The sequence below is a fragment of the Eumetopias jubatus genome, unplaced genomic scaffold (assembly GCF_037043125.1).
Source record: "Eumetopias jubatus isolate StellerSeaLion01/CBP00866 unplaced genomic scaffold, mEumJub1_p1.0 scaffold_1, whole genome shotgun sequence".
Taxonomy (NCBI): Eukaryota; Metazoa; Chordata; class Mammalia; order Carnivora; family Otariidae; genus Eumetopias; species Eumetopias jubatus.
This window is the reverse complement of record NW_028274807.1, coordinates 47203898-47229551: the sequence shown is the minus strand read 5'-3', so window position 1 is coordinate 47229551 and position 25654 is coordinate 47203898. Positions and strand designations below refer to the sequence as shown.

The 25654-nt window shown below is 37.4% G+C and overlaps 1 protein-coding gene across 2 annotated transcripts in view; it reads right to left on the bottom strand.

The window, feature by feature from the left end:
* CMSS1 (cms1 ribosomal small subunit homolog) overlaps window positions 1–25654 on the bottom strand; it is a 376816-nt gene that overhangs the window by 157901 nt on the left and 193261 nt on the right. Inside the window, exon 3 of one of the 2 annotated variants that reach the window (XM_028119178.2) lies at window positions 24808–24857. The exons of the other annotated variant lie outside the window; for it this stretch is intronic. The gene's annotated coding sequence lies outside the window, so the exon portion shown is untranslated. The remainder of the gene's footprint in view (window positions 1–24807; window positions 24858–25654) is intronic. 2 annotated transcript variants of the gene reach the window in all.

The following is a 25654-nucleotide window of genomic DNA, read 5'->3' as shown; positions in this document are numbered from 1 at the left end:
AATTTGAAATTCTAATCTCTGGCTAGATTGTTCTAAGTACATGTGACAGGAATAGGGCAGGTTGTCATTCCCAGAAATACATACAGTAATTCCTTTCCATTCTGTATTAGCTAACAGAATGGGGAAAATGTCCAACCAATTCACATTTATTCAGCAAGATCCTTTGATTAAGAGATTAATAGATGTTTAGCTCCTGAGTAAAAAGGATCTATGCTTTTTGTAAGAAACTTTCAATATATCCCTAGAATATGGGGGCAGGGACTAAAAATTATTCTGAAGAATATGGCCATGATCTGCCCTTGGCATTTTATTTATTTTTGGTTACCCCAAATTTAAGAAATTCACTTTAATTCATAAACATAATTGAGGCTTTACAAAAGTTATGATCATACCAAAATACTCTTAGATTTATCCTCTGATTTTATGGGTATTAGAACAAATAATTTTCCAGTTTACTTAAATCTCTCTAGTTTTATAACATGTTTTTCTGAAGGAAATTAATAACACTAAAGGTCTATGATCCTGCCATACTGCTTAGAATATCATGGTCTAGAGCTGTGCCTCCAACTGGATAGCCATTGGTCACCTGTGGTATTGAGCACTTGAAGTAGCACTTGTTAGTTCACAAAAGATATTCTCCAAGTATAAAATACACAGCAGATTTCAAAGAACAGAAGAATAAAATATGTCATTAATAGTTGTCTGGAACTAACTACATGTTGAAATTATAATATTTTGATATAATGGATTAAATAAATGTAATATTAAAATGGATAAAAAAAGATGATAAAAAAAGTTTTCTTGGAAAGCTATTACACGACAGTGATATGAAAACAAATGAAACAATTTAAAGGCCATGAAGAAATACTCCCTTAACTGAATGAAACAAGTTTCTGCTTCCCCTATGGCAAAATTTATTAGTTTGGTGGGGTGAAAAAAAGTCAAGGCACTTGGATTACCAGGACCAGAGGGCAGTATAAGGTTCATGTGAATGCCTCTTCATTTAAAATTTAAGAAAAAAATACTTATAGAAAGCTCATTTATTTATGAATTTAATTTTTTAATACATTTGGTCTAAGGGACTTGAAAGTGTCCATGGTTTCAACTGCCCCACCACTATGTAATATTGGAAGCACTAACTCGAGACACAAAAAATTTGGATAATCATTTTGAATATACATTTATGATATCAGAACAGCCCCTAAAAAATAAGATAGATAGGCCTTAGAGCTACTTGGAGAAAAAAAAAACCTAGCATTTTGCTTCAGAAATATATGAAGATGGTTTTTCTTGACAGCCCAAATTGTTTTTTTTCCTTCTCTTTCTTTCTTTCTTTTTCTTTCTCTCTCTCTCTCTCTTTCTTTCTTTCTTTTTCTTTCTTTCTTTTCTTTTTCTTTCTTTCTTTCTTTCTTTCTTTCTTTCTTTCTTTCTTTCTTTCTTTCTTTCTTTCTTTTCTTTTCTTTTCTTTCTTTTCTTTCTTTCTTTTTTAAGATTTATTTATTTGTGTGTGTGAGAGAGAGAGAGAGGGAGAGAGAGAAAGAAAATGGGGGGGGCAGAGAGAAAATCTCAAGCGGACTCCACACTGATTATGGATCCTAGCACCTTGAGATCAACCAAGAGTCAGACGCTTAACTGACTGCTCCACTCAGGCACCCCAGCCCAAGTTGTTTTCTGATACTTAAATAACTGATAGTCAAAATACTAAAACGGGAAAGTAAAAAATTGCAGTCACTGAGATATCCTATTTTGGGGGGAAAAAACCCCACCTCAAACAGATATATTCACATGCATATGCATACACTGCTCACAGATGAGAGTGGACACTCTCCTGACGCTGTTTATTTAACAGACAGTCTTGGCTTATAAACCCTATCCCTCCTTCCCATTAGGAAAACTGACATTGATATTCTTTATCAACAATATTTCAAGAAAGTCTCTTTCGAATTATAAGCATTTCCCCACCACAGATCTAATTCAGTATCTCACCTAAATAATAGATATTTTGTCATATTTAAAAAAATGTGTCTGCTCAGTTTTACTGGTAAGGAAATATGCTAAAGTGACCCAGAGCAGTCAATTCAGGTGGGATTTAAGGCCCCGAATAATTTTCTCCATAATTTAGGCAACAGAAAGAACCTTTGGGGTTACTGGAACTAAATGACAACCTTTTAACCAATGTTGATTCAAAAGGTTCATTCCTTAATAAAGCTAGTGTGAAAGTGCTAGTGAATTCTTTTCTATTATGTCTGGGCACAATCAGAATGCCAACATTCTGCAGACTGTACGTTATAAGTAAATACAGACCAAATAACTTCTTACTGCTGCCATGAGCATATATTTTCTCCAGACAATAAGTGGTGTATTAGCACATATTTGTCCCCTGGCTGCAGCTTTTTTTTCTCCCTGAATTCCTGGAAATACTCATGGGACAGTCTAGAAAAATCAATGTTGTGATCATTAGGAAATTATCTCTTGATGGAGTCTTGTGTCTATAATCACCAGCATCCAGTCCTGTCAATTTCAATGGATGATGATGCATATTTACTTTTTTTCTTAAGTGTATTAATGGGTCATTAGTGTAAGCAAAATAAAGCATCACAGGGTGAATAATAGCAACCATATTTCTTCAATCAAATATCCATACTGTGTGTCTGCTTGTGGTTGCAAAGATCTGGATTAAATAACATGATTCACATCTGAAAAGGCTCCTATAAACTGGATTTTGGTATCACTCGGTCATACATAAAAAAGCCACCTTTATACTACATTTCCACATTTAGAAAAAAATGAAATTGTTTCCTCTGAGACAGGTATACTGCATACTTGACCTCTGAGACCTAAAAGCAATTCATGGAAAGAATAAAATTTAGACAGGGTGTCTGGGTGGCTCAGTTGGTTGGGCATCTGCCTTTGGTTCAGGTCATGGTCCCGGGGATCCTGGGATGGAGCCCCGCAGTGGGCTCCCTGCTTAGCGGGGAGTCAGCTTCTCCCTCTCTCTCTGCCCCTCCCCCCTCCCTGTTCATGCTTTCTCTCTCTGTCTCTCAAATAAATAAATAAAATCTTAAAAAAAATAAAATTTAGATGGATAAGAACAGGGCTAAATCACTTCATATTCTCAATATAACAGGGATTTTCATTCAATTCTGATCTGTCAAGGAGGTACTTTCTGAAATTCATTAAGCTTTGCAGTTTTCCTACTGACTATTTAGAATGCTCCTACCCTAATATTTGCTTTCTAGGTTATGGGGTAAGAATTTAGGGTAGGGCAGTTGAGGGGCAGTAAATGTTTTGGTGTAGGTAAGTTAACACCGAACTCAAGTCAAGGAATTAGGGTCTTGTAGACAGTGTTTGCTGTGGAAGTTTTATAAGCATTAGTCATGACCTTCAAGAAGATAACAGCAAGTTCTGTGATTTTCAAAGGGGATGTGGGAATGAGGGTTTTGATGGAAGTTTTCCAGAGCTGCAGCTGCCGAGCTTGTGGGTTTTTCATTGGTTGTCACTTGATAGAGGTAGGGCGGGAAGAATAATTCTTTGAGGGCAAGTTCAGACAGTGAATAGTTCAAGGTTGCAGCCTGCCTAGAAACTGCAAGCAATGAATGGACACACAAACCACAAATCTTAGAAGACACAATTGGTGTGATTTTTTTCAAGGTTTTAAGGTGCTGAAATTATTCTGTTACAGTACAATAACCACACAGAGTAAAATTAACATAAAATATGGACAGTCAGCAATATAGTTGAGGATGATTTTTCCAAATTCTGTCTTTTTTTCCCCTCAACATTTCTTATCATGGCAATGGTACAAGCATAAACTTTCATGTCAGGGAGACATAGATTTGGCCCTGCTACTTTGTATGTATATGACTGGGCCTCAATTTCATCTTCAACAGGAGAATAATAGCTAACTTGCAGGGCTGTTGTGGGTTTAAATGGGATAATGTATGTTAGATGGCAGCAGACAGTAGCTGCTCAAAAAATGTTAATTATATTATCATTATCATGATAATGAATACTCCTTTGTTATAAACAACCGCACTACCGCTTATGCAATTGTTATAAGTGAGTTGACCTACAGAACAACAAAAGCTGTATTTAACTGCATGTAAATCATTCATACTGTTTTAATAAATGATCCTGTACAGTTTTGAGTTTATGGGATTTTTAAATTTAAAGTTACCAATATCGCTTTTATGTCATAAAAACAGAGATTTTTATGGGTTCTTTCAGCATGGCAGAAGACAGAGCATGGCAGAGCTTTACAGTGACATGCAGTAGTTTGTGCTAAGGAGGAATATGGCTAACTGCCTCCTCCCTGCCTCAGACAAGCTTCCCTATGATTCACTGATAACGAAAACCACCAGCTGCCATCCCTAATAAAATGTCCTATTGGCTCTGCATACCATATGGTAAACTCTAGGTCACATGTCCTTTTCTTATTTCTGCTTTTCTTCTCTAAGGCCAGCTAAAACCTGCCTTTCATAAATTTTAAGACAGTAAATCAAAATAAAGAATGTGGAATGTGACCTAGTACCAACCCAGATTACCTAAAATAGAATCAAGGGTCAGGGCATCCATCTACTCTCCCTGCATAGGCATACCCATCAGTCATTTCCCCTACCACATTTAAATCATCTGTCCTTCAGGTATCATATTCTATCTCTTCATGTTTTAACACCTACGGTTTTCTCATATTTATTCCCCTAGGGCAGGGGTTAGCAAACTATGGCTAGTGGGCCAAAATCTGGTGCTATTTTTGTATAGCACACACGAATGATTTTTACATTTTTAAAGGGTTGGAAAAAAATCAAAATTAGAGTAATTTTTCATGACATGTGAGAAATATATAAAATTAAATTTCAGTGCCCATAAATACAGTTTTATGGAATACAGCCATGCTCATTTGTTCATGTATTGCCTGTGGGTGCTTTTGTGTTACAATGATAGAGTTAGGTAGTTGCTACAGAGACCATATGGTTGACAAAGCCTAAAATATTAACTATCTGACCTTTTATAGGAAAAGTTTCAACACTGCCCTAGGGGGTCTTTTTCTTGGGATAAAATAAGGCAAATTCACATGATACACTGCCTAATCTGCCTGTCCAGTCAGCTTTGGAAAGGAAACAGAGCCTAGCTTGAGTTTTCAGTAGGGGTAGAATGAGACCATGAAAAAAAAAAAAGGATACAGGAGATGTCAGGATACAGGAGATGTGGGTCTCAGGTTTTGTTTTTATGTTGGTTCTAGACAATTATCTATTATGTAACTTCTCTAGTCCTATAACATGGCTTCTCCCTTGTTGGGCTCTCAGTTTCCTTCATGTTTAAAAAAAAAGAGTCCTTCACCGCCTTAGCAAATCACTATTATAGTACATGAAACCCTACCATCATCTCCCTCCCTCTACCTCCCAAATGAATCCAGGGTCAGTGGAAATGAGGGGAATGAGGATACTGGAAACCTTCCCATAGGACTTCAGGATGGAAGTGTAGAACCCAGTTGTAACCCTATGGAGATGGGCCCCTGATGTGACCACATATCTACTACAATGAATAATTCACCCCGGTCTCCACTGGAGAAAGGGGCTACCTTAAGGCATAGGAGACTGAATCACTTGTTTTCTGGAAGTTCCCTATTATAAATATGACTGTTAAGTACATCGTCTAAAAATATTTATGTCTGGGAAATTACCTTCTAGATTACAGCAGAAAAAAAATTTCTAATCAGAGTTACTTCTCATGCATTTAATAATGTAATGCAAATCTATAAATTCTCATTTCTAAGCTAAGAATAGGCTATATATATAATTGCACAGTAAAGAAATTTTATCATAATTTACTTTAAAAATCATTTATCCTTTATTGGGTTACAGACTGACCAAGTGCTTTACCATTCCAAGTCCTTGTTGCACAATAGGAAAGCTGATTGATTTCAATGCTATGGATCTCCCTTTCACTAACTATGTAGCTAGTCTGTATTTGTGTGGCAGAGGAAGATCAGTTATTGGGTTTTTGTCTAATGTAGAAGCTTAAGTTAGTTATGGGGACAGTGATTACTCATCATTCCAAATGGTGAACAGAGCTTAGAATCTTGGCCTGCTCTCTGGTCACACTGTATTACTAAGCAACTTTGGAACAGGTGCTGTTTAAGGGAAGACAGGTTCTGAGAAAAGACTAGAATGGGTAACACATGCATGAATGAGAGTGAACAATAATTTTTATAAGTAGAGAGGACAAATAATTACCTATTACAAATATGATTAGAAGTATCTAAACTCTATTAAAATTAGAGTTGGAAAAGCTCTTAGAGAACTCTGAGTATGAGTTTCTGTCATGGAAAATCAGCATGCATGCCAGGTAGCCATTGTTCAGCTTTTGTCTGATCACTCAGTTCTGGTGTAAATGTTCCCTTCTTCACCCAAGCCAGCTCATTCTATCGTGGTACAACTTCAATGACTATATGGTCAAAAAATGCCCAAGAAAGTATGGAAAAGTTTTCTACTGAGCTAGAAAATAGGAGCTCCAAATCTTAACTTCAGTCCTACATTAACTCTAGTTGTGTGACACTGAGCAAGTCTTTGGTATCTTCTGGGCCTCAGTTTCCTCATCTGTATATCAGGGATTCTATGGTCCTTTCCAGTTGTGAATTTTTCTACTTCTATAATTTCCATTTAATGCTACTGAAAATTGGTTGTGAGAAAGCTACAAAGAACTGTTAAGTGTTTCTTCTTACAGTTCTCACTTATGTCACAGTGGGCTGCCTCTGAATGTTCCAAGACTTTCTAAACTTAGTCCTAATACTTGGTTTTTACCTCAGCTTTCCAGATTACCTATAGCTTGATTCTGCTTGGACTATTCATATCTCAAATGTTATCACATCCCAGAATCTGCCTTTTTAGTCACCAGATGGCCAAGGTCAAGCTACAAAATCCCTCTAAGTGGCTCAGTTTGGCTTGCACAATTCTTAAGTTAAAAAAAAAAAAAAAACCAAACCCAAAAAAACAACTTCAGTAATGTTTTACTGTTCTTTACTGTTCTCATATGCTGAACTAAAAGAGCCTTATTCTATCTTCTTTGGAATGTTAGTGAACTGCTCAATATTTGACCCTTTTATGATTAGAATACATAGGCCAAATAAACCATGAGCTCAAGGACAAGTTATACCTTTTATAAAAACTGCAATTAATGTACATTTGGTATAGTCTAAGTACATATAATTATTTTTTAGAAGCAAAATGTTATATATTTCAATGTGATGGTAACTTGGCAAAGTTGCAAATGCAACAGTAAAATGAATGACTATTTAGCATTTAATGTACATAACTAAAGTGGATACCATTAAAAAGACTGTGTCTGGGGAGCATTACTTTATTGAACAATCATAACCAAAATCTACAGTGTTATGTAATTAAAACTTATTTTCTATACAAATAAATAAATTTAGTTATTTTAGTTAGATATTTTTATTTATTTATCTTTTTAAAGATTTTGAGAGAGAAAGAGCACAAGTGGGGGGGCAGAGGGAGAGGGACAAGCAGATTCTCTGCTGAATGCAGGGCTTGAACCCAGGTACCCCTTTAGGAAGATATTTTAAAATAAACTTTCATATTTTTGTTATAAATGTGAAAATAAACTAGTTTTTTCAGCCATTTAAGTCCAAAAAAATTTTTTTAAACAAAAAGAAGGCAGTCTCGGTGTTGAAATAACCGCTAACAATTGACTGACTTACTTGAAAACATCCCCAGCACGTATATGTGTCACACTTCAGTAAAAAGTTATATTAAAAAAATTACCACTATAAATAGTTCATAATAATGATTTCTGAGTCTTCCATTGGACTTTAACAATAACATTCAAACTCCTTACCTTGGCCTATAATATTTGGCCCTACCTACCTCTCCAATGTCTTTTCCTACCACTTGCTCCCATTTCTCTACTCTAGTTTCACTTGTTCTTTTCCAAAGCACAAAGGTTTTTTCCACCTGAGTGTCTTTACATATGCTTTTCCCTCTGTTTGTAGTACTTCCTCTTATTTATTGTTTGTCTAACTCTAAACATTGGTTTGTGGAGAAAGCAAGTCATATTGTTCAAATGTTTCCTACCTTTAGAGGTTTGGAAGTTCACTCAGGAGGCTGAACTAATTCGAATAACATTTTCCATATTCTAAACATCAATATATTGAGAAAAACTGTGTTGTGGCATAAAACGATAAGCATGCGTTAAAGTTCAGCAGAGTGGAAGCAGGAGGACCCAATGTGCAAAGTGGAGTGGAAGAGCTCTTCTGTGGTTTCCTGAGCAGGGCAGGGGTCATGATGTAGTCATGTGCTTGTCTCCAAGCTACTAGTGCAGGTGGGGAAGTGCGTACTCTTCTTTTTGACCCTAGGTCAAAGAGGGTATAGGATGGATATGGCCCACTGAAGAGTTTTGTTTGGCCCAAAGTTGAAGAAATTGTTTTTTTAGATTCATTTATTCATCAAGCATTTACTGAGCACCTACTATGCGAGACGTATTTCTAGATTCTAAGTATACAGCAATGAACAAATATACAAAAACAGACAAAGTCCTTACCCTTTTGGAACCTATTTTCTAATGTGGAAAACAGGTAACAAAGAAGAAAAATACATAGTATATGAGATCATGATATGTACGAGAGAGAAAACAAAGTCGAGAAGGAGAGAGGGAGGGTGTGTGTGTGTGGCTACAAGTTTAGATAGTGTGGACAAGGAAGGCATGTGGAGAGGATGACATCTGAGCAAGGGATTGGAGGAGGTGACTGGGCCATGGAGATACCTGGGGAAAAGCCTTCCTGGCAAGGGAAGAGCAAAGGCAAAGGTCATGATGAAGAAATGAGCAGGTGTATCTGAGGAAAAGACAGGAGGCCACTGTGGCTGCAAAGATGAGGTCAGAGAGCCTCATGGAGCATTGGGAGGACTTTGGATTTTGCTAAGTGAGATGGGAAGCCTTTGGATGGTTGTGAGAAGAGGAGCAACATGATCTGACTTAATGCTTCAATAATATCCCTCTGACTACAGGAAAGAGATCATAGAAGGGAGACCAATTGGGAGGCAATTGCAGTAATCCTGGAAAGAGATAATGGTAGTTTGGACTATAGTAGTGTAACAGTCATCTGTAAGAAGTGATCAGATTCTGAATATATATTGAGGGTAGACCCAACAGGATTTCCAGATAGATTAGATGTAGGTTTTGAAAGGAAGAGAGGAGTCAAGGACAACTCCAAGGTTTCTGGCTTGAGCATGTGTAAGAAGGAAGTTGTCAGCATTTAAAATCAGGAGACTTAATAATCCAGACTTCCAGCTTCTCTCAAAACACTAGAAGATATGGTCAAATGTATACCTGTATTTTTCACAAGACAAAAATCAGCTGGAGCTGGGAAGCAGCTGCCCCCTTTGGAGCACTCTCCCTGTTGTCTTATACCTGGACATTCAGGTAATAAACAGCTGGCTTATAGCTTGTTTTGAGACCGCTGCCCGAAGTTCTTTCATAAATTCACTGTCTTACAATACAACATACCTTGCCATAAATTCTGACGAAAGGAAGTTTTGACAAAGTATTTATTTTAAAACAGGTATAAAAAGAACACCCATTATTCTAGTTTTCTCCTCCATAGTGATTTGACAACAACCCGTGACAGAGGTCCACCCTGTGTCTTCCTTCTCAGTGAAAAGAGAAGCCCCTGAAGAAAAAACTCTCTTCTGCGTATTCTGACTTCATCAAGTCTAAATCCCACTCATTTGACAGCCCATGTCCCCACTGCCCAATAATGAGGTATGGTATCGGACCATATCTGGACTGGACCTGATCTCACTATACCCATTATTTCTAAACAACAGTGCTCTGAGACCCTGGTCGGTACGAAGGGACAGTGGCTCCAGGCTGGTAATAGCAGCAACAAGCCTGTTGACTGGCAAATTACTTATCTTCTTTGGGCTTCTGTTCCCCATCAAAAAAGGATGGAGTTGGACTATTGTATGGTTTCTCCAGATCCAATGTGTGAACAAATACCCTGCTCTAGGTGGTTATTCAGCTTCATTTATATAAGGGTCATTGGCTTAGAATGAAGTGCTTTGTAATAACGTCCCTGTGGAAGACCTGATATGTTTCCCTTCAGCAAATAAAAATAACGTACACCCAAGTGTCTTGTTTTGTTTTGTGTATGAGGAAGTTCAGTTAAATACAATGTTCAATAATAACAAAACCATTTTACCCCAGGATCTGAGTACAGCATTTTCCCCCTTCCTTCATATTCATCCTACTGGTTTTGATTTTATTTTTAACTGCCCAGTTGTAGGTACATTTTGACTCTAGGGAATACCAAATCTTTTCTGAAAGGGGGTGGGGCAAGAGGTAAGCACTGGAAGAAAGGGATAGGAAAAGGAAAGTAATTTAAAAAAAAGTCTTTCCAATTTGATATTAGGAAAGTCAGCACATATTGGGTCGTGAAAGAGATCATATAAATATGAACCGTAATTACAGTGCTGCCGCAAGCAGCTTTGTCTGAGGCCTACACTCTTAAATTTTTTTTTTTTAAGATTTTATTTATTTAGCAGAGAGAGAGCGAGCGAGAGAGCACAAGCAGGGGGAGCAGCAGAGGGAGAAGGAGAAGCAGGCTCCCCACTGAGCAGGGAGCCTGACGTGAGGCTCCATCCCAGGACCCTGGGACCATGACCTGAGCCAAAGGCAGGTGTTTAACATACCGAGCCACCCAGGTGCCCCTGAGGCCTACACCCTTTAAAAATTTGCTTTTAGATGGACAAGGGTAGCTATGAACAGTATGGGACAAGCCCTACTGAAAAATTCTTCCATTTAGTCTCTCTCTCTTACTATGGTCATTTAAAGAAAAAAGTGATAAATTTCATGACCTGGATTAACTCCCTATAATAAAGAAGGCTTAGCTTTGATATCAAGAAGAATTTAAAGAAAAATGTTTGTTAATTAGTAACATAAAAACTATGGGTAAAGTAAGCATCAAGACAGATACTTTGTGGTAGTAAATCAAAGTACACTCTATAAACCTGCATTCACAAAGGGTCAGGGTATCAGTCCTTCTCTGGCACCATGGGAAAACTCTGGCTTGAGACTCAGGACACCCAGGTTGGCTACCAACTAGTTTGACAACCTTGGGCAAATCATGTAACCACCTTGGGTCTCACCTATAAAATGAAGAAAATGTGGAGAGTACAGATTCAGAAGTTCTCATAACTGGGCTCCACTTACCCAGTTCTGTCCCTTTGTTTAACTCAGGACTGAGGCCACACATACTGAATCCTGGAGGCCAGAAGGCTATTCTCTAGTATGCCCCATGCACTTCTTCCAACTGTTTGAACAATTACATTTGTTCCCAAACCTGTTTATGCCTGTTGGACTTGTTATTGTAATTACAGAATTTAATCAAATATTATGTAAAGTGATGAAATATGACAGTGAAGGCAGGAGTTGTTTTTATGCAAAAACATTGAACACTTTGAGAAGACTTGATAAAGGCATATCATTTAAAATAGCTATCAAGGCAGATATGGGTTAGATAAATCTAAAAGAATAGAAAATAAATTGTTAAAATCTAGAAGGATTCCTTCTTAAATCTTATTCTACTTTAACAAAATTGAAATGGGGAACCATGAAAATGTAATCATTAAGGTATAATTAATGCAAGAAAAATGTTAGGAAATTATAATCAGCAGACCTATAATCAAAGAAAAGGCCTTGGCCCTACATCAAGGCTTCTACTGCAATGGGAGAGAAGTAAGAACCAGAGTGAAATGTTGTAGAGGCCCCCTGCTCTTATTTAAAGCCAGATGAAACAGGCATTGATGACACTGAAAGAAATTCCCAGGAAGAGGCTAGGGAAGGAGAGGGAAAGTGGAGGATGGCATTAGGTTTGTGGGAAGGACAGGTAGACAGACACACAGATATCACTTTTGACAGTCTCGTATGTCCCTGCCAGTCTGTCAGCTGAAAGGAGAATGAATCCATTTCTGGATCACAGGTTGGTTTCTAAGCTCTCAAAGAAGTAAAATTTCTTTAACTACTAGAGTTAGTAGTTAAATTGTGCCTCCTCAGTTTTTTCATATGTATATTTGATAAATTACTTAATGAGTAATAGTATATGTTGAATTTACCTGGGCAAAGGACGTTGAGAATGAGAACACAGGATGCTCTGGTTTCGTGAAAGTAAGACATGCAGAGCACGAGTAGTCCTAGGTAGAAATAATAGTTTTCGATGGCAAGACCAGGCCTGTAATTTTCTGCAGCACACCATTACCTCATGGTTTATATGAGGCCAACTCTATAAATCAAGTTTTACCTAATTAAAGATTCTTCTGCAGATCTACATTATTAGAGCAAATAATTAAAACTGCCTAGGCAATAATACAAGCCAGATCTATTTATAAAAATGCTCTTTTTCCCCCCCAAACTCTTTTAGTCTCACTACCACTTACAGATCTTTCACATTTAGTAAATTATAGACTTAGAGCATTTCTTTTAGTCTGACTTCACTTTCAAGGAATTCTTCAATTAACTTTACGTTGCTTTAAGCTGTTCATCCAACGAGAAAACAATCTGTGGTTTCTGACTCCTTCGCGTGCCAATGGCTGCCATCCATGTTTGACTTTCAGACACACTGTCTCTTGAGAGCCAGGCTCTGTTTTCATAAAACCAGCCAGTTGTCATAGCATTTTGACAAGCACTATAGAAAAACAAGGAACAATACTCCGTGGTGGCTAAGCCGAGAGAATTACCACTGCAAGGGTGACTGCACTGGGACATACATGACATCCACACCCAACCACCTGGCCTGAGTCAGAAGGTAACACATACTCCACTTTCATCTGTGACCTTTCCATTTTCAGGCGCCATCTCTCTACCACCAATTCTTTTCTTTCCCCCTGCTCTCTTTTTCCTATATGGCTAAAACACCCAAAACTCATGGAAAGTGTGGCTACTCTAACAACAGGCAAAAATACCAGTGAAAGTCTAGGAAGCAAGAGATTACACTGTCTTTGCAATGGTTACAGTGCATCTAGTAGCCGATCTTCAGCCAAATACAGTGTAATGAAAAAGCATGAGCTCAGAGGTGGGACCTCAGTCCAAAACTTTGAATTTTCTCAGACTCTGGTGGAGCACCCTCAATTCTCTGCTTCTTCAGGCTTACACGCTAATATCTCTAAAGAAATGCAAGTAATAACTGCGCAGGGGAAAATAACAATGGGAACAAATGATGGAAATAAATGATGAACACTTAAGAAAAATATCTTCAGGTTTTATACCTATTATCCTGAGTCAGACAGAATGGAAATTCTTTCACTTTCCTTTCACCTTTGCTTAGCCAGTTTCTGGGTGTCCCTCACCTGAGTCCATACTAGAAGCACCTGTAAATTCAAGAGAAAAATAAACTGACAATGATAATTTGATGGCCTCTTGGATACTCAAGCCCCAATATAAAATGCATATGCGGGGTTTCTAAAATCATGCTCAATGCTATTCCTCTCATGGGATGTGCAACTGCTGAATATACAGGTTTTTCCAAAGCAGTGGAATGAACACTGGCGGAGCCATGCCATAAGCATGCAGGCAAAGCCAGGCAAACTAGAATGACCGCGCAGGCCATGTAAAGCCCAAGGGCTGACAATAGACTTGCTGCACTGGTTCAATACGGGCTGGCAATGGATGGGAGGACAAAAGGAAGATCTGCTCTTTTCTTAAAACAGAACTGTGCTTGACACTACTCTTAATGCTACTGCTACTGCACCTGAATCAAAAGATCTGTAGGATTCCTGAGAGATCCAAACTTCTTCTAATACCATTCTTTTGCCCCGGTCTTCCTATTTTTATTTAAAATCCCTATGTGAATTTTATTATATGTTTTGTTTCCAAGCTATTACAAATTCCTTGTGGAAAAAGAAGATTAGTATAACTATGTTTGTCTTGTTTTTCCTCTCTCCCTCTTTCATTCTCTCTCTCAGATACCCATGTGCGCACACACATACACACACAGATCCAGCAACCAAGCTATTCTTCCTTCTCCATTAAAAAGATCAGAGTTTCATAAAGTATCATTCTTTAAACTGAAAATCATAGTTTCTATTGGATTATCTTCATGTCTATTCTGAGATTTAAAAAATACTAGCAGCCAAGATACTTGATATAAAATTTACTAATTTGTTCAAAGCACTGCTTTATGGAGGGCCAGTACTTTTCTAAATGGGGTCATAATGCAGATCTTGCTTCAAACTCAAGAGCTCAAGATAGCTCCTCTCCTGCTTCTTTGTTCTTTCTGACACTTAGATTCTCTGAATAAAACAAAATGTTATAGAAATTTTCTCTCCAATGAGGCAATTCTGAAATTTGGGGAAGAGTTCCTTCTCTCCTGGAGCTTTTCGCATAATCCTGTATACCATTAGCTTATTTCTTGGAGTAAAGGTGGTAAAGATGCCTAAGTTGGAAGCAAACAATGGACCAAGAAGAACATAGTTGAGGACACAAAAATCTAAGTCTCATGTTTCAGCAACTCCAAAGAATGAGCTTATTATGTATAATGAGAGTTCTAGAGTGTGTCACTAGGAACTCAAGTGCTTTTAACAGGTTTATTTGATGCCTAGAACAGCATGGAATGACTATGTTCTCCACTTTTCTAGGTGAGAACAGTAAACTGGGGAAACCTGCTTTGGCATTTGAGGTCTAGGCAATGAAGAAAGATCAAAATTATTCATTATTTTCAAATAAAATAGTTCCCCCCCTTTAAAAAAATGTTATTTTCTTGTAAGTAATCTCTACACCCAATGTGGGGCTCGAACTTATGACCTCGAGATCAAGTGTTGCATGCTCTACTGACTGAGCCAGGAGGCTCCCCTAAAATAGCTCTTATTAATAAGTATATAGCAGTATGTTTACTGGTTTGGTAAACTTTAAATTTTAAATCATTAAAGTTAAATGATTAAAAAAATTAAGACTATTTGAAAAAATGTTATCAGTCATTATTAATTTTTAACCTGCTGTTCCTTCTGGTGAGAATAGGGTCAGAAAGGCTACCTTCCTGGGGTGCCTGGGTAGCTCAGCTGGTTGAGCGGCTGACTCTTAGTTTCAGCTCAGGTCATGATCTCAGGGTCCTGGGATCTAACACTGCTTCAGTCTCTGTGCTCAGCCGGGAGACTGCTTGCGAAGTCTCTCTCCTTCTCCCTCTCCCCGTCTCCCAGCTCACTCTCTCTCCCTCTCTCAAATAAATAAATAAATCTTAAAAAAAAAAGAGGAAAGGTTACTTTCTTCTTAATTTATATTTTTATGTCTTTTATGTCTTTTTTTTTTAGATTTTATTTATTTATTTGAGAGAGAGAGAGAGAGAGAGAGAGCATGAGCAGGGGGAGTGGGAGAGGAAGAAGCATACTCCCTGCTGAGCAGGGAGCCTGATGCAGCTAGATCCCTGGGGATCCCTGGGCTCCAGGATCATGACCTGAGCTGAAGGCACTCAACCGACTGAGCCACCCAGGCGCCCCTATGTCTTTTAGGTCTTGGCAAAAGATACCACCCTATCTGTAGCCCTCAAATAATAGCCAAAGTAATGCTGGGTCTCACATGATCTATTTCAGACCTTCAAAATACCCAGAGCCTAATGGATTGATTCTGTTTCTATGCCGGTGGCATCTATCTTTTCTTGGAAGTTCAGTGATTACAGAAGGAAAATTTTGGTTTTCTAGTGTAAACTTGTATAGATTTTGAACTTGGGGGAACTTATAGCTTCTGGCTGTAAACTTGTCTTCTACTAAGAAACCACAGCACTAGACCATAAGTGAGAGAATCCAGCTTTTAGGAAATCTGCAAATGATTTATCTGCAGAATAGCAAAGTGAATTGCAAAGAATAATATGAAATAGTGTGGGAGTAATAAAATAAATGAAGATACAAGGGTTTTAAAAGGGTGCACGGAAATGAAGACATTAAATGCCACATAATTTTAGAAAATAAAATTACAAGGTATATGATACGCTAGCAAAATTCTTGATTACAGTAAAGCTTTCCAGAGAATAAGAAAACTTGCATGGCTAATACCCAGGGTGATTACTGAATCAGAGATACTACTCAGAAAATAAAATTGTATATAATATATAGAGGTTTCAAGCCAGTTTCCTTATTCCATACTCCTGCCCTCAATCTCATGATAGCCACTTCCTCTAAAAAACAAAGAACCACTGCAGCTTTCCAGAATTCTCTTCCATAAATTCCAAGTGAATAAAAAAAAGAAAATCAAATGAAAGTAAGCCATGAAGTTAGATGACAATATAAGGAAAGTTCTTACTCCTTAATGTTGTGATAACAGCTTGAAAGAAAGATTACAGAGTGAATCACACTCTTATGAAAACAAGCATCAGCTTACATTTATATATAGTTTTAAAATAGAGGACTTTTTAAATAGAAAAGGGATGGAAAGATAGTCAATAGCTATCCCCTAGAATTCTAGAAATAGTTTTAGAGAAAAAAAGATCTGCTACTGCCTTTAAGGAGACCAAAATACCACAATTTAACTTTCAATGGCAGATAACCCAAGGATTCTCAAGTTTCTTCATTAACTGACTCTTCAAAAAAGATCTCAATATAAATGCTGCTGGCAATACAAAGTACTTACAGAGGAATTTCATTCTTTGGTTACTATGGTGCTTCTTCTTGTTCTTATTTGGTAAGGTGGTGACAGGTAGATTTAGAAAACATAAATAGCACACAGGGTTGAAAGGATGTGATGAGCTAACTAACAGTTACTAATAATGGGAGAGGTAACTGTAGTACATGTATGATTAACATGGTCATTGGGAGGTGCTAAAAACGTCATCCAGTTTTACTGTTCTAACACATTAATTCTTGCAGGTCTGTGTAATGTACACACTGTCTCACACTTCTCTCCAGCACTCAATTTATTTTTGGCTAAATTGAAAGTTAGATAGAGCCATATAATTTTTTTTAAAAGATTTTATTTTATTATTTATTTGAGAGAGAGAGAATGAGAGATAGAGAGCACGAGAGGGAAGAGGGTCAGAGGGAGAAGCAGACTCCCCGCAGAGCAGGGAGCCTGATGTGGGACTCGATCCCGGGACTCCAGGATCATGACCTGAGCTGAAGGCAGTTGCTTAACCAACTGAGCCACCCAGGCGCCCTAGAGCCATATAATTTAACAAATATTTTGTAAATACTGATTTTTAGTGATAAGACATTTTTAGGATACATCATTTTGACAAAGGAGAAAATAAAAATGAGCCTGCTATAGAAGTCTTTATTAAGAATTTTATGGTATGAAAGCAATTTTACCATATATATTAACTAGAATTTAAATAAAAACTTGAAAAAAAAAGAATTTTATGATATATATATATATTTACGCACTGTAATATACCATATGGTGTGTATACACACACACACACACACACACACACACAACACTGTGAATTTGAAAAACTAAAAAACTAATAAAAACCCATTATAGGCCGAAATCAAACCAAGTCTCAGGCAAATATAAAATGGTTCATAAGGAAGCTGTGGACTGTAATTAGATAGAAATTTCTGATTAGTATTTTAGACACAACTAATTCTCACTTGGTCAGTGGATAACATAGATTGTGGTGTTATAAAATGTGAATCTGCTTCAAGAAGAACTATTAAGAAAAGGGATAAAGGAAACATATGCTTGATAAGTTTATAGCAACATTTCACATATCTAAAATGTTAGGACAATTCAAGAGATTTCAGAAACAAGCAAATGGATAAAAAGGACTCTTGAACAGCCAAAATTGTACAAATTTCATGTACTTCACATATTAAAGAGCTTCCTAGTGTGCTTTTCTTATTTGAATGCATATCCATAGGGCTGGTTATTTTAGCTTCCTGCTCCCAGAAGATCAGAAGCATCACATCTGGGAGGGAGGTTGAGCAGGGCACCCTCACAGGAGTCTGCCAGTCTTCACAGCAGGGGAAGGGAATCAGAAAAACTATAAAAAGCTGACTCAAGAGTCCCGAACACAGCATTCAGCAGCTGTTTAGTACAGTGGTAAACAGACTGAAGTATCCAAAAGGGCCTGGGAGGATCATCATATACAGGATGTACTAAATAAATACTTGCTGAAATGAAGTGAACTGAATGATGACCTTGGGTCACTGAAAAAAGTTTAAATTATGGTCAACATATGTCCTTTTAAAGAAAAGAAATGGAAATATTTTATTTATTTATTTTTAATATTTTTTAAAAAAGATTTTATTTGTCTGAGAGATAGAGAGAGAGAGAGAGAGCGAGCACGCACACACAAGCAAGGGGAGAGAGAGAGAGAAGCAGGATCTGCTGAGCAGGGAGCCCAATGTGGGACTCGATCCTGAGACTCCAGGATCATGAGCTGAGCCGAAGGCAGCTGCTTAACCAACTGAGCCACCCAGGCACCCAAGAAATGGAAATATTTTAGAAAAATTTTCACCTAATATATATATATATATTTTAAAGATTTTATTTATTTATTTGAGAGAGAGAGAATGAGAGAGAGAGCACATGAGAGGGGGGAGGGTCAGAGGGAGAAGCAGACTCCCCGCTGAGCAGGGAGCCCAATGCGGGACTCGATCCAGGGACTCCAGGACCATGACCTGAGCCGAAGGCAGTCGCTTAACCGACTGAGCCACCCAGGCACCCTCACCTAATATATATTTTTAAAGTTTTGGAGCTTACGATGGTATTGGGGGGACAGCCTCCAAGTGCTGAGAAAATTTTATTATCTAAAATCACCATTCAAAGATTCTAAAGAGTGGAGGTTTTCCTATAGGACAAATATTTTCATAACTTACTTTTCTGAGTGTAATTTTTAAACTCTGAAACTTAATAATTAATGTGGAAATATAGAAAAAATACCAATTTACATATATAATTTAAAGTAAAATAAAAAAGTTCTTCCAATACAGATTTTTAACTCCATTAACTATAGGCCATACTTACTTTCTCAAGTAAATCATTTTCACTTGTTATAGAATCAAAAATCTTGTGTATTTAATTACATAATGTAACATAATTTAATAAACTTGCTATAAATATTAACACATTTTCTCATATTGGTATAAAGTTTTAAAATACATAAGGACTACACAACAGTACTGTATAGACAAATAACCAAGACAGATAATAGACACACACACACACACACACACTTCTTTTCCTTCCTTCCTATTTCCCCTTCTTTCTTCCATACATCTTTCTTATCAGGGGTTGGGGATAGCATAGAGGAAGAACAGAAGAGAATGATTAAGAATTCTTAATTTCACAGAGTCTAGAAAGAGAAATGGATATACAATTAAAAACAATAAAATGAGTGAACTATAACCTTCTAAAGATGTTATTACTGTTCTTAGTTTTCTCTAAAGTGTATTTTGAATTAAGTTAGTTAAGCAAAGCTAAACTTGTTTCTTTGTGTAGGATATTCTAGAGCTTTTACCAGAGTATATTTGTACTGTGGTTCTTCAAGAATACTGAGTGCTATCGGGGCACCTGGGTGGCACAATTGGTTAAGTGACTGATTCTTGATTTTGGCTCAGGTCATGATCTCAGGGTTATAAGAATGAGCCCCGTGCTCAGTGTGGAGTCTGCTTTTCTCTCTCCCTCTCCCACTGCCCCACCTGCTCATTTCATGCTTTCTCTCTCTAAAATAAATAAGTTTTTTTTAAAAAAGAATATTGATTGCTATTTTTCTTAAACTTATTTGACTTTTGATAGTACATCCCTCAGAATTGGTGTTCCACAGAATACACATTGGGAAACATTGATGGGCACCATAACAGGGTTTTCGAAGGCTATGTTTCTCACTCTCATCCTTTTAGTTCTGAGGACTGAATTCTAGAACACAGGGAGAACCTCTGATTTTGATTTTACAACTCACAAATGGTTATGACTCATGTTGTCTGTTGTTGAATCACAACCCAGAATGCCCACACACTAGGCATTTAATACATATTTATGGAAATGGACAGTACTGAATAAGTATCATATCAGCCCTCATATTAGTGATTCTTGATCACCAGGGGTATATGGAAAACAGTGTTTTCCATAAAACAAGACATTGGTAGAAAGCGCAAAGTAGACTTCAAGATCAAAATAAGAAACAAGATCAGAAAACAAATCTAAACTGAAGCTGGTTGGGAGACTGTCAATGTGTCAAAAAAATGAGTATATTGGGGCGCCTGGGTAGCACAGTTGTTCAGCATCTGACTCTTGGTTTTGGCTCACGGTCTCCGGGTCATGGGATCAAGCCCCGCATCCTGCTCTGCACTCAGTACAAGACAAGTCTGCTGGAGACCCTCTCTCTCCCTCTGCCCCTCCCCACTGCTCTCTGTCTCTCTCTCAGGTAAGTAAGTAAATCTTTTTTAAAAAGATGAGTATAGGTGGCACTTCCTTTTTTTAAAAAAGATTTTATTTATTTATTTATTTATTTATTTATTTATTTATTTATTTGGGAGAGAGAGAGCATGTGCATGTTAGGGGTGGGCAGAGGGAGAGAGAATCTCAGGCAGACTTCCCACGGAGTGCAGAGCCTGACCCCAGGGGAGGAGTGGGGCACGCTCAATCTCATGACTCTGAGATCATGACCTGAGCTGATATCAAGAGTTGGATGCTTAACAGAGTCACCCAGGCTCCCCTAGGTGGCACTTCTTAATCAAAGTGATCAGTTTTTGTGATATATTTGGAGTAAATTAACTATGTTAAAAAAATCATATAATGACTGGCCTGAGGTGTTAGGGTTCTCACAGATTAAGAGAAAGCAAACTGGGCTGTAAAACCTTGTTAGTGTATCTGGAAATATCAAAGGGAGGTATTATTTGGAAGAAACCTTAGAATCAAGAAAGGGAAGTATCAGCCTATTTTAATTTATTCCCTTTATTCTCATGTCATGTTCAAACAATTTCTGAGTTGTAATTAGTTGCCTTATACACATCCCTGTGTGTGTGTGTGTGTGTGTGTGTGTGTGTGTGTATACATACACACATATATCCTGATCAATAATAGGGAGCGACTAAAGGATATAAACAACTCTGGCTCTCAAATCAGGTATAAGATGTCATCCACAACAAATTAACAGGGGTATCCTAGTTTGAAAGGTAGTTTTTGGTAAATTTGGGTTAGCATGAATCAGATTAAAAAACAACTATTTTTGAGTACTTGAATTTGGGATACATGTACATACACACACATAGACATTCACACATCATCTCACTATCCCTTACAACTCTCCCATGTGGTTGAGATTTTACATTCGATGGTACTTCCCCTAATTAATCAGGTATTAAGTGAGTACTTACTATGTACCAGACAGCATGGCAACAGTGACAGGTATAAAAATGAGCAAAAGCAGTCAGTCTTTAAATTCATGGGGCCTTCAGTCCAGTGGAGACAAACAGAAGAGGACACTGAGGCACAGAGAATTTACGAGCCCGTTTCTTTTCTGTAATGTCAGTTATAGCTATAGCAACTTTCACCTCAATAATCACAGCATTCAGTTTCAAGGATCATGAGAATTCGGGAAGCAATGAACCTGAGATTGAGAATATTTAAAAAATACTATTCAACTACCTAGAAGAAACTTATTTTAGAAAAGAAACAAAAAATACGGTCATTCTATTTTCTATTAAATTTAATTTCAAACACTCTCTGCATACTTTAATACAACTTATTGGCCTTGAAATGAGACTGCTGTTAGAATATGCTTAGTGGATCCAAAAATCAATCCATCACTGTTGTCTTAGTCTTGATATCAACTCATTTTATAATTGAGGAAAACACATGTGTCTGCCTTTTCTGATGACAGTTTAGCTGAGCTGAAACTAAATTGAGTGTATGAAATACTTAATTTGGCATGGGGTGGTGGAGTCTAAATTCTTCCATAAGCATCAGAACTTCTCCCAGTCTTTATAATATTAGGGAGGATTCTTATTTCTAGATGCTCCTACCCTTTACTAAGTGACATGTATTTTTCAAAAAGCTCCTGATTTTCGGGGTGCCTGGGTGGAGTAGTCAGTTAAGTTTTTAACTCTTGGTTTTGGCTCAGGTTGTGAGATCGAGCCCAACTTCGGGCTCCATGGAGTCTGCTTAAGACTTTCTCTCCCTCTGCCCCTCCCCCATCCCCACTTGCTCTCTCTCTAAAATAAATAAATAAATCTTACAAAAAAGAAAAAAAAAAGAAGCCCCTGATTTTCTCCAAAGTTATAAAATACTAGAATGCTGGACTTTTCTTTGGATAACTGATTTCTTGGGAAATACAAAAAATAGTTTGTTTGGTTTTGGGCTTTTAATGACATTAATGGGAAAACCAGAGAGATTCTAAGGAAAGAAAAAGAGAAAACAGCATTGAAATTAATAATTTTTTAAAAAAGATTTTATTTATTTATTTGATATATAGAGAAAGACAGCTAGAGAGGGAACACAAGCAGGGGGTGTGGGGGAGGGAGAGGCAGGCTCCTGGCTGAGCACGGAGCCCGATGAGGGGCTTGATCCCAGAACCCTGGGATCATGACCTGAGCTGAAGGTAGACGCTTAACGACTGAGCCACCCAGGCGCCCCGAAATTAATTTATTTTTATATAATTCATACATAGCAGAACTTATGAATGGTTGACGACACATTAAGTCTACCAATTTCCTTCCTAATGTAAAGATATAAAAGGCAGAAAGAATTTTTAGATATTTTATCCTTTTGGAATATAAAAGACAGATGAAAGTGTTAGAAATCCTAACACCCTTATTTATTTAAGTTTTTTGAATACTTTGAGTTAAAGGATACTAGTCATCCCTTGCTTTCCACTTACCATTCCCTTCACAAAGGTTTTTAAAAGAAATAAAATTTAGCTACATGATCATTAATATGGGAATTATCAGAATCTTAGTATGAGAAAGCATCCCTACAATATTATATGTTGCCAAACACATGGTAATTGTTACTAAAACGGGAAGTTCTTCATTTAAAAATATCTCTAATATTAAAATGTTAAAACTCTCATTTAAAAAGTCATCCATCCACTCATTCACTCAACCAGAAGCAGAATGCTTTGCAGAATAGAAATTGTCCCCACTCTGTATGCTCTTGGACCTATCGGGTGGAGCCTATCTCTGGGTAGAGATGGGATAAACTTCTGATCTAGAAGGAACTTTGTTTTAGCCACTAAACTTTTTGAACAGAATGCCAATGTCATCCTATCACTGTTTCATCCAAATATCCAAGGACTGTCAAGCCTCTCAATCAGCAACAACAAATGCCAATATTCCAGGGTCTCAACAGGATTTGCAACTCCGAATACCAGGCATTTAGTTTAAAAAATTTAAAACTGTGGAGAGGGAAGAGATAACATAATAGCAGAATCAAAGGAATATGGCATCTAACTGGTTCTCTTGGTATTTTAAGCTGTATCTTTTTATCAAGTTAATCTCTAGAAGAAAACAAGATTTCCAGTCAAGAAACACTGGGAAAGGCAGGATGCTGGCAGTACAGTTTTCAGTCTCTACTCAATAGATCTATCAATAGATCAATATGTGTGTGGTTCGGTGGAAAGAGAAACATTCCCCCAAGGGAAAACAAATTGCTAGGATTCATAATTCATCTACCTTTACAGAAAGTGTACCAAATACAGACATTCTTCTTACTAGTGAAAGGATCCAGAACATCAGGGAAAAGCCGTGTGATGTTATGACGTGTCCTTTTGTCCCTCTCATTATACTCACTCTTGGAGGCTTCAATCTTCTCTTATTATGGACTACAAGTCCTGGTACCATCTCTGTGCCACAGAATCCCGGTTTTGTACTTTTAAAATTGTGTATTTTGCTTCTATTTAATAACTGTGTTTTAAAATGAACAAATACCAGAGGACTTAAAACAATGATTCAAAAGAAAAGCTCTCTCTGATGATATGCTTTTCCCAAGATGCAGAACAACCTTTTGAGGAATGTCAGATGTTCACCAAATACAACTGGAAAGCCACTACTTGGTTGGATTCTCTGAAGTAAGCCCAATTCTTTCTAAACATAATTAAATATACAGTAGTCCTGTCTTATCCACAGGGTAAAATATTCTTACCAAGAATATCCAAGAGTCCCAGTGGATGTCTGAAATTGTGGATAGTACTGAACCTATATATACTTTTTTCCCTCCATACATACATACCTATGATAAAGTTTAATTTATAAATTAGGCACAGTAAGAGATCAACAGTAATAACTAATAATAAAATAGGATGATTATAACAATATACTGTAATAAAAGTTATGTGATGTGATCTCTCTCATAAAATATCTTACTGTACTATCCTCATTCTTCTTGTGATGATGTGTGATGATAAAATGCCTACATGATGAGACGAAGTGAGGTGAATGATGTAGTGTTAGGCTGCTCTTGACTTTCGGATAGTATGTCAGGAGGAAGACCATCTGCTTGGTCTTCTTGGACTTGTGGCTGACAACAGGGAACTGAAACCACAGAAAGTGCAACTGCAGATAAGGGGGGACTACACTAGCAACTCTTCTACTTCCTGAAATTCTAAAAGGCAAAATTCATGAAAATAGCTATGAAAAGGTAGGTTTCTCTCAATACTGTTTTTTCTTGATATATAAATATAGTTACGTGTCCTTTCCCTTATGTCCCAGGCCTCCTTCTCTCTTTCTCTCTCTCTCTCTCTCATTCTGTGACTCTCACTCCTTGCCTTCTAGACAGAACATACTATGGAGGTCAGTGTTGTGGGAAAATACAGACTAAGAAATCACAAAAACAAAAGTTTACATCATTTGATAAAAAAAAGTAATACTTTACCAAATGGAAAATTCCATCAAATGAAATGACACTCCAATCAGATGACTTACCTAAAAATAAGAGAGACAGAAGAAAGTGAGAACCTGGTATCATCCTCAATTCTTGATATAATAGATTCCAAAAAAACATGGCAACTCTCTTAACAACGGATGGATGATCCAAAACAAACAGAAACTATACCAGGGCAGGAAACACCAATTCCTTCAGAAACAGTAATTAATGTTAGAAAGGAAATGGCAAACAGGGAGCAAAAGCAATGAGGAACGGAAGTGGTATTTACTTTGAAATCACTTGTTCTCATATATATTTTTAACAGGCCAGTTTTGAAAATGTGGACACATATGTGTATAAAGGCCATAGCTAATCGGTGGCAGTGTATGCATACCACTTTCCCAAGACCTCTGGCTACTGTCTTAAAGAGACTGTCAAAGCCGCAAACTCTCAAATATCTTCAGCTCACATGACTCAAGAAAAAGGTGCCACTGTATTAAGTGCTACTGTAATTTCCTCTGTTGATTTTCTTTCCCCCTTAACACTTAAATGTTTTGGCTGTTTGCTTTTTTATTTTCCAAAGTGAACACTGATATTCATGAAAGGTGCCAGATTAACAACCAGGGGAAATTAAGAGCTTGCTCTATTCAAGAGAAATGGCTCAGTGTAGTGGAGGTGATGAAAGTTTCTCCTATACTGTGCTTGCCTATATACCTTAGCTCTGACCCACAGTCACCCCAGCTCTCCAGGTTTCATGGTCCATTAATGCCTTTGACTGCTCAGGTTGCTAACATGGGCAAGCAGTCTTGTTCTTGCTTTTAATGCTATCAATATTATTACTACTATTGTGAGCTCT